This window comes from Culex pipiens, chromosome 3 (genome assembly GCF_016801865.2).
Source record: "Culex pipiens pallens isolate TS chromosome 3, TS_CPP_V2, whole genome shotgun sequence".
In the NCBI taxonomy this organism is placed as follows: Eukaryota; Metazoa; Arthropoda; class Insecta; order Diptera; family Culicidae; genus Culex; species Culex pipiens.
In genome coordinates, this window is record NC_068939.1 from 38,558,723 (window position 1) to 38,567,878 (window position 9,156).

The window sequence follows — 9,156 nt, forward strand, 5'->3', positions numbered from 1 at the left end:
TGTTGGTCGCGATATTTTTTTATATGGTGTGGATTTCGCGCGGTTTCGGATTTTAGGTCGGCGCGGATTTGGCGCGGATTTTTTTTCGACTCTCCCGTAACAACCCTGCTTTTGTTTTTTTTTATGCTTGTAGAATTCCTGAATTTATTATAACATTAATTTGTCACGTAATATCAATAATTTCTTGGAAAAAGTATGTTTTTGAATTTTTTTGAACAGTTCTCTGCAGCTCCCATGGAATCGATCAAAACCTAAAAGGCAATACCATATGGTGGAAAATACTCACGGAACCATAGAAGGGAAAACCCCCCTCCCCCCGTTTTCATCCTCCCTTTCAGTCATCCCACCCCGTATAAACTTTACGGTAACGTAACGAATGTGTGTGTGCGTGTGCATGTGTTATCATTTATTAGATATGTATTTTGATAATAAGCGTAACAAGTGTCCTATGACAGAATTGATAAGGTGAACGGGAAACCCTCGGCAGTGATGCTCATCCAGGCCCAAGGGGGGGGGGGGGGAAGGAAAAGGCACTCAAACGTGTCGATCTATTTTTGTTGTTGCTCATTCTTCGTCTTCCTCTTTTTTCCGCCACACTGCCAACCGATAATGATGTGACAATGCCTGGCACAGTGGCACACACACATAATCACACACGTGTGAGCATTTTTTTTGCACCTCTAGTGCTATGTAACAAAACCGTCTTCGTTCTTTCGGAAGTGATGATTGGGAAAAAGATGACAACTTGAAGAACATTTGATAAAAGTTAGGTTATTTTTGAGAAAATATGTTTTTTTATGTAACATGATAATTAGTGGGAAATGATAAATTTGAAATTTTGAATATTGTTCAAAACAACTTCGAAAACTGTGAGAATCGGTCCAAAATACGGTTTTTGGCGTGTTAACTTCTAGGAAGGATAAAAGCATACTTTTAAATCTCGAAAGCTAAGAGTACCTAAAGCAGGGGTGCTCAAAGTTTTAGAGTGGCGGGCCAAATTTGAAGTTTACATAAGCTTGCGGGCCAAATGTGAGAAAATGATATTTTTTTCTAATAAATGGCGTTATTTTAAATTATGAAACTGTAAAATACATGTATCAACTGCAGTTTTTTTTAATTGCAGGTATTTTTGGAAATTTTCGCCATTTAAATTTTGGAGAACAGAATATTAAAGTTTTACAACAGTTTTATTCACTTGGTTAAATTGAAAAAAATAGCAGAAAAATAGCAATTTCTATGTCTCAACCAACAAAAAATACTCCTCGTGGTCTAGGTTGATTGATGTTTGATAATTTTGTGACCGAAGAAAATCGTTGTTGAATTAATTTAATGGAAATGAAAAATAGTTTTTAGCTGATTTCATTTATATTTTCACATTATTTTTTTTTGTAAAAATATTTTAAAGCAGGTGATTTATACTTGGAGAAATATGAAATTTCAAAATATGTATAGATCATTGCAAAGAAATTACTCCACTAATTTCAATAATATTTTAATAAATTTTCGACAGCCTGAATCAGATGTTACGTACTCAACTCGTAACCCAAATGTCATGAGTTGGGTGGTTTATAAGTGCAAAAAAATGGGGCAAGCCCATTAAAAATGTTGCGTCATGACATTTCAATTAACATGGAATTCCTATATTTTTGCTGTCTTTACAGTTTCCACTTCAGTAAAATTTGAACGTTTCATAACTCACTTGATGAAGTTTTTGCTAAACTGTTTCAAAACGATAGATTTCTCAACAAATATCTGTTTCGTATATTCAGGATCAAAGCATGGATAAACCATTAGTTATATGTTGACAAAAACTGAAAATGTTCACAAAACCTGTATTTTAAGAATTATGAAACCAAAGGGCCATTTCCATGATTATTCATAATTGGTCCGCGGGCCACAAAAAATCACCTCGCGGGACACATTTGGCCCGCGGGCCATACTTTGGTCACCCCTGACCTAAAGTCTTCTTTTGGTATTGCGGTTATTTAGCCCCCGCATTCCAACGAATGAGACGTACCCATTCATTAGTGCTCTTCGGACAATGTAGCTCCCGGGAAAAGCCTGCCACGCAAAAATCCTTTCACAAATCCATCCGAAAAATCCTTTCCCAAAGTTCCCAGATTCCCATCAACGGATAAGGCACATTTGGTCTGTTTTCAAAACAAAAAGCCTGCCTCTTTCCCAGGTATCGAATTTCGGCAGTGTTTGATGGTAGCCATAGAAGCATCAGCAAGACGTCCTCTTTCGAGGGCTGATGGATGGACGGAAGGTTCCTTTCGATAAGGCTATTGGGGCTGACTCGGCTGACGTTTGAAGGAGGCTGCGCATCCTTGGATGGAGCCGTTGTCATAGTGGCTGCTAGGAGGTGTCTTTTCTCTCGGCAGGTTGGTGGCGTTGTGTGGGGTGTGGAGGGGGCCTGGGGGGGGGGGAGCGGCCAGGGGGGGTGGGGGGGGGGGGGGGCCGGGGGGGGGGGGGGCCGGGGGGGGGGGGGGGGGGGGCGGGGGGGGGGGGGGGCGGGGGGCGGGTGGGGGGGTAACCGCGGGTGGGGGGACGCGGGGGGAGTGGGCTAGGGCGGGGGCGGGGTGTGAGAGGGGGGGGGGATGGAGGTAGGAATGAGGATTTGGGGGGTTCTTGCCCCTCTAGTGGAGGGGTTTGATGTTAATACTAAATTAGGGATACCGGGGAGTTTGGGGGCGGAGGTATTTAGGGAATTGGTTTCCAGCCAGGGCCTGGGGCAGTAAAGTTTGGGGATGGAGGGAATGGGGGTGAGATGCAATTTTTATGTGAGGAGGTATTCGATGTGTGGCAGTCTAAAGATTGGTGTCTCTGACTTAGTTAGCGGGACAGGCGGGTTATGGAATGAGCAGGCGGTAATGTTGGGGTAGTTTGGGTGATTTGGGGTATATTTGGAGATAGTTGGGTTCATTTTGGGTTATTTGGGCGCGATATTTTGGGGTCAAGTCTGGGGTAGTTGGGGTCGGTTGGGGCTATTTGGGGTATTTGGGGTATTTAGGGGGATGTGGGGTATTCTCGGGTTAGTAAGCGGAGTTATTAGAGGTAATTAGGGTGTATTTGCGCGGTATCATTTGGGGTATTTGGGGATAGTTGGGCGTATAGGGTTAATTTGGGTCTGATATCTTGCGGGTCAATTTGGGGTATTAGGTTATCTTGGCGTTATTTGGGGTTATTTTTGGGATAAATTTGGGGTATTTGGGGTACTTGGGGTTTAAGATTTGGGGTATATTCATGGGGTATATTTGGGGTATATTCTGGGGGTATTTGGGGTATGTGGGGTATTTTAGGGGTATTAGGGGTCTTCTGGGGTATATTTGGGAGGTTATTTGGGGTATTTGGGGTATATTATGGGGTATTCTGGGGTGATTTATGGGATATTTGGGGTAGTGGATGTTGTTGGTTCTAGTTTCTTTTGACGTTTTTGTGGATCTTTTTGGGTATTGGAAAGTAGTTTACGAATTTTAAGAATTTTATGAATTTTACGGATTTTACGAATTTTTCGAATTTTACAACTATTACAAATTTTACGAATTTTACAAATTTTACGAATTTTACGAATTTTACGAATTTTACGAATTTCACGATTTTTAAAAATTTTACGAATTTTAGGAATTTTACAAATTCAACGAATTTTGAGAATTTCACGAATTTTAAGAATTTAACAAATTTAATAAATTTTACGAATTTTACGAATTTTACGATTTTTACGAATTTTAGGATTTTTAAGAATTTTACGAATTTTACGAATTTTACGAATTTCACGAATTTGACAAATTTTACGAATTTTACGAATTTTGCGAATTTTACGAATGTTACGAATTTTACAATTTTTTCGAGTTTTACGAATTTTATGAATTTTACGAATTTTACGAATTTTACGAATTTTACGAATTTTACGAATTTTACGATTTTACAATTTTACGAATTTTACGAATTTTACAAATTTTACAAATTTTACGAATGTTACGAATTTTACGAATTCTACAAATTTTAAGAATTTTACGAATTTTACAAATTTTACGAATTTTACGAATTTTACAAATTTTACGAATTTTACGAATTTTACGAATTTTACGAATTTTACGAATTTTACGAATTTTACGAATTTTACGAATTTTACGAATTTTACGAATTTTACGAATTTTACGAATTTTACGAATTTTACGAATTTTACAAATTTTACGTATTTTACGAATTTAACGAATTTTACGAATTTAACGAATTTAACGAATTTAACGAATTTAACGAATTTAACGAATTTAACAAATTTAACGAATTTAACGAATTTAACGAATTCAACGAATTTAACGAATTTAACGAATTTAACGAATTTAACAAATTTAACGAATTTAACGAATTTAACGAATTTAACAAATTTAACGAATTTAACGAATTTAACGAATTTAACGAATTTAACGAATTTAACGAATTTATCGAATTTAACGAATTTAACGAATTTAACGAATTTAACTAATTTAATGAATTTAATGAATTTAACAAATTTAACGAATTTAACGAATTTTAAGAATTTCGAATTTTACGAATTTTACGAATTTTAAGAATTTTACGAATTTTAGGAATTTTAGGAATTTTACGAATTTTACGAATTTTACAAATTTCACGAATTTTACTAATTTTACGAATTTTACGAATTTTAAGAATTTTACGAATTTTAGGAATTTTACGAATTTTACGAATTTTACGAATTTTACGAATTTTACAAATTTTACGATTTTTTCGTATTGTACGACTTTTAAGAATTTTACGTATTTTACAAATTTTACGAATTTTAAGAATTTTACAAATTTTACGAATTTTAAGAATTTTATGAATTTTACGAATGTTACGAATTTTACGATTTTTACGAATTTTACGAATTTTACGAATTTTACGAATTTTACGAATTTTACGAATTTTACGAATTTTACGAATTTTAAGAATTTTACGAATTTTACGAATTTTACGAATTTTACGAATTTTACGAATTTTAAAAATTTTACGAATTTTACGAATTTTACGAATTTTACGAATTGTACGAATTTTACGATGTTTACGAATTTTAGATTTTTTTCGAATTTTACGAATTTTACGAATTTTACGATTTTACAATTTTACGAATTTTACGAATTTTACAAATTTTACGAATTTTACGAATTTTACAAATTTTACGAATTTTACGAATTTTACGAATTTTACGAATTTTACAATTTTTTTGAATTTTACGAATTTTACAAATTTTACGAATTTTACGAATATTACGAATTTTACGAATTTTACGTATTTTACAAATTTTACGAATTTTACAAATTTTACGAATTTAACGAATTTAACGAATTTAACGAATTTAGCGAATTTAACGAATTTAACGAATTTAACGAATTTTACGAATTTAACGAATTTAACGAATTTAACCTATTTAACGAATTTAACGAATTTAACGAATTTAACGAATTTAACGAATTTAACGAATTTAACGAATTTAACGAATTTAACGAATTTAACGAATTTAACGAATTTAACGAATTTAATGAATTTAACGAATTTAACGAATTTAACGAATATAACGAATTTAACGAATTTAACGAATTTAACGAATTTAACGAATTTAACGAATTTATCGAATTTATCGAATTTAACGAATTTAACGAATTTAACGAATTTAATGAATTTAACGAATTAAACGAATTTAACGAATTTGAAGAATTTCGAATTTTACGAATTTTACGAATTTTACGAATTTTACGAATTTTACGAATTTAACGAATTTTACGAATTTTAAGAATTTTACGAATTTTACGAATTTTACGAATTTTACGAATTTTAAGAATTTTACGAATTTTACGAATTTTAGGAATTTTACGAATTTTACGAATTTTACGAATTTTACGAATTTTACAAATTTTACGATTTTTTCGTATTGTACGACTTTTAAGAATTTTACGTATTTTACAAATTTTACGAATTTTAAGAATTTTACAAATTTTACGAATTTTAAGAATTTTATGAATTTTACGAATGTTACGAATTTTACGATTTTTACGAATTTTACGAATTTTACAAATTTTACGAATTTTACGAATTTTACGAATTTAACGAATTTAACGAATTTTACGAATTTTACGAATTTTACGAATTTTACGAATTTTACGAATTTTACGAATTTTACGAATTTTACGAATTTTACGAATTTTACGAATTTTACGAATTGTACGAATTTTACGAAGTTTACGAATTTTACTTTTTTTTCGAATTTTACGAATTTTACGAATTTTACGAATTTTACGATTTTACAATTTTACGAAGTTTACGAATTTTACAAATTTTACGAATTTTACGAATTTTACAAATTTTACGAATTTTACGAATTTTACATTTTTTTCGAATTTTACGAATTTTACAAATTTTACAAATTTTACGAATTTTACGAATTTTACGAATTTTACGAATTTTACGTATTTTAAAAATTTTACGTATTTTACAAATTTTACGAATTTAACGAATTTAACGAATTTAACGAATTTAACGAATTTAACGAATTTAACGAATTTAACGAATTTAACGAATTTAACGAATTTAACGAATTTAACGAATTTAACGAATTTAACGAATTTAATGAATTTAACGAATTTAACGAATTTAACGAATTTAACGAATTTAACGAATTTAACGAATTTAACGAATTTAACGAATTTAACGAATTTTACGAATTTAACGAATTTAACGAATTTAACGAATTTAACGAATTTAATGAATTTAACGAATTTAACGAATTTAACGAATTTAACGAATTTAACGAATTTAACGAATTTTAAGAATTTCGAATTTAACGAATTTTACGAATTTTACGAATTTTAAGAATTTTACGAATTTTAGGAATTTTAGGAATTTTAGGAATTTTAGGAATTTTAGGAATTTTAGGAATTTTACGAATTTTACGAATGTTACGAATTTTACGAATTTTACGAATTTTACGAATTTTACGAATTTTACGAATTTTACGAATTTTACGAATTGAACGGATTTTACGATTTTTTCGAATTGTACGACTTTTAAGAATTTTGCGTATTTTACAAATTTTACGAATTTTAAGAAATTTACAAATTTTACGAATTTTAAGAATTTTATGAATTTTACGAATGTTAAGAATTTTACGATTTTTACAAATTTTACGAATTTTACGAATTTTACGAAGTTTACGAATTTTACGAATTTTAAGAATTTTACGAATTTTACGAATTTTACGAATTTTACCAAATTTACGAATTTTACGAATTTTAAGAAATTTAAAAATTTTACGAATTTTACGAATTTTACGAATTTACGAATTTTACGAATTTACGAATTTTACGAATTTACGAATTTTACAAAGTTTACGAATTTTACGAATTTTAAAAATTTTACGAATTTTACGAATTTTACAAATTTTACAAATTTTACAAATTTTACAAATTTTATGAATTTTACGAAGTTTACGAATTTTGCGAATTTTACGAATTTTACGAATTTTACTAATTTTACGAATTTAACGAATTTCAGAAATTTGTCGAGTTTTACGAATATTATGAATTTTACGAATTTTACGAATTTTACGAATTTTACGAATTTTACGAATTTTACGAATTTAACAAATTAAACAGATTTAACGAGTTTTACGAATTTCACGAATTCTACGAATTCTACGAATTTTACGAATTTTGAGAATTTCACGAATTTCACGAATTTTACGAATTTTAATTATTTAACAAATTTTACGAATTTTACAAATTTTGTGAATTTTTCAGAAATTAGAAATTTTACGAATTTTACGAATTTGATGAATTTTACGAATTTTACGAATTTTACAAAAATTTTCAAATTTAATAAATTTTACGAATTTTACGAATTTAACAAATTTTACGAATTTTAAAAATTTTACAAATCTTTCAAATTTTACAAAATTTTAAATTTTAAATTCTAGAAGTTTTGATTTTTTGAATTTGACGAATTTTACAAATGTCACAAATGTTAAAATTTACGAATTTTAAAATTTTTACTAATTTTATGTATTTTAGAAATTTGTCGAAATTAACTTATTTTAATTTTTCACGAATTTTACAATTTTTAATTTTTGTCCAATTTTAAGAATTTAACAAAATTTTAAATTTTTAAAAAAGTTTATAGAAGAAGGTTTTTTGATTGATCTTTTCCTTGGTAGGGGAAATATTCCCATTTGAATCATACCAAGCCGTTCAACCAATTCTTATCACTTTTGCCATTTTCCGCTATTAAATCAACATTTTCAGATGTATCAGCAATGGAGAGTTGCTTGCTCACTTTTATTTGAGCTATTTATTACTTTGGAACAGTCAAAAACACTTTATGAAAGCTGTAATTCATGACCAAAGTGCTGATAGGCCGATAATATAAAAAATTTTATGAATTTTACGAATGTTACGAATTTTACGATTTTTACGAATTTTACGAATTTTACGAATTTTACGAATTTTACGAAGTTTACGAATTTTACGAATTTTAAGAATTTTACGAATTTTACGAATTTTACGAATTTTACGAATTTTACGAATTTTACGAATTTTAAAAATTTTACGAATTTTACGAATTTTACGAATTTTACGAATTGTACAAATTTTACGATGTTTACGAATTTTACAATTTTTTCGAATTTTACGAATTTTACGATTTTACAATTTTACGAATTTTACGAATTTTACAAATTTTACGAATTTTACGAATTTTACAAATTTTACGAATTTTACAAATTTTACGAATTTTACGAATTTTACGAATTTTAACGAATTTTACAATTTTTTTGAATTTTACGAATTTTACAAATTTTACGAATTTTACGAATATTACGAATTTTACAAATTTTACGTATTTTACAAATTTTACGAATTTTACAAATTTTACGAATTTAACGAATTTAACGAATTTAACGAATTTAACGAATTTAATGAATTTAATGAATTTAATGAATTTAACGAATTTAACGAATTTAACGAATTTAACGAATTTATTGAATTTAACGAATTTAACGAATTTAACGAATTTAACGAATTTAACGAATTTAACGAATTTAACGAATTTAACGAATTTAACGAATTTAACGAATTTAACGAATTTAACGAATTTAACGAATTT

The 9,156-nt window shown here is 29.2% G+C and overlaps 1 protein-coding gene across 1 annotated transcript in view; it reads right to left on the reverse strand.

The window, feature by feature from the left end:
- LOC120427730 (protein Smaug) overlaps positions 1-9,156 on the reverse strand; it is a 76,904-nt gene that overhangs the window by 66,431 nt on the left and 1,317 nt on the right. The window lies entirely within an intron of this gene.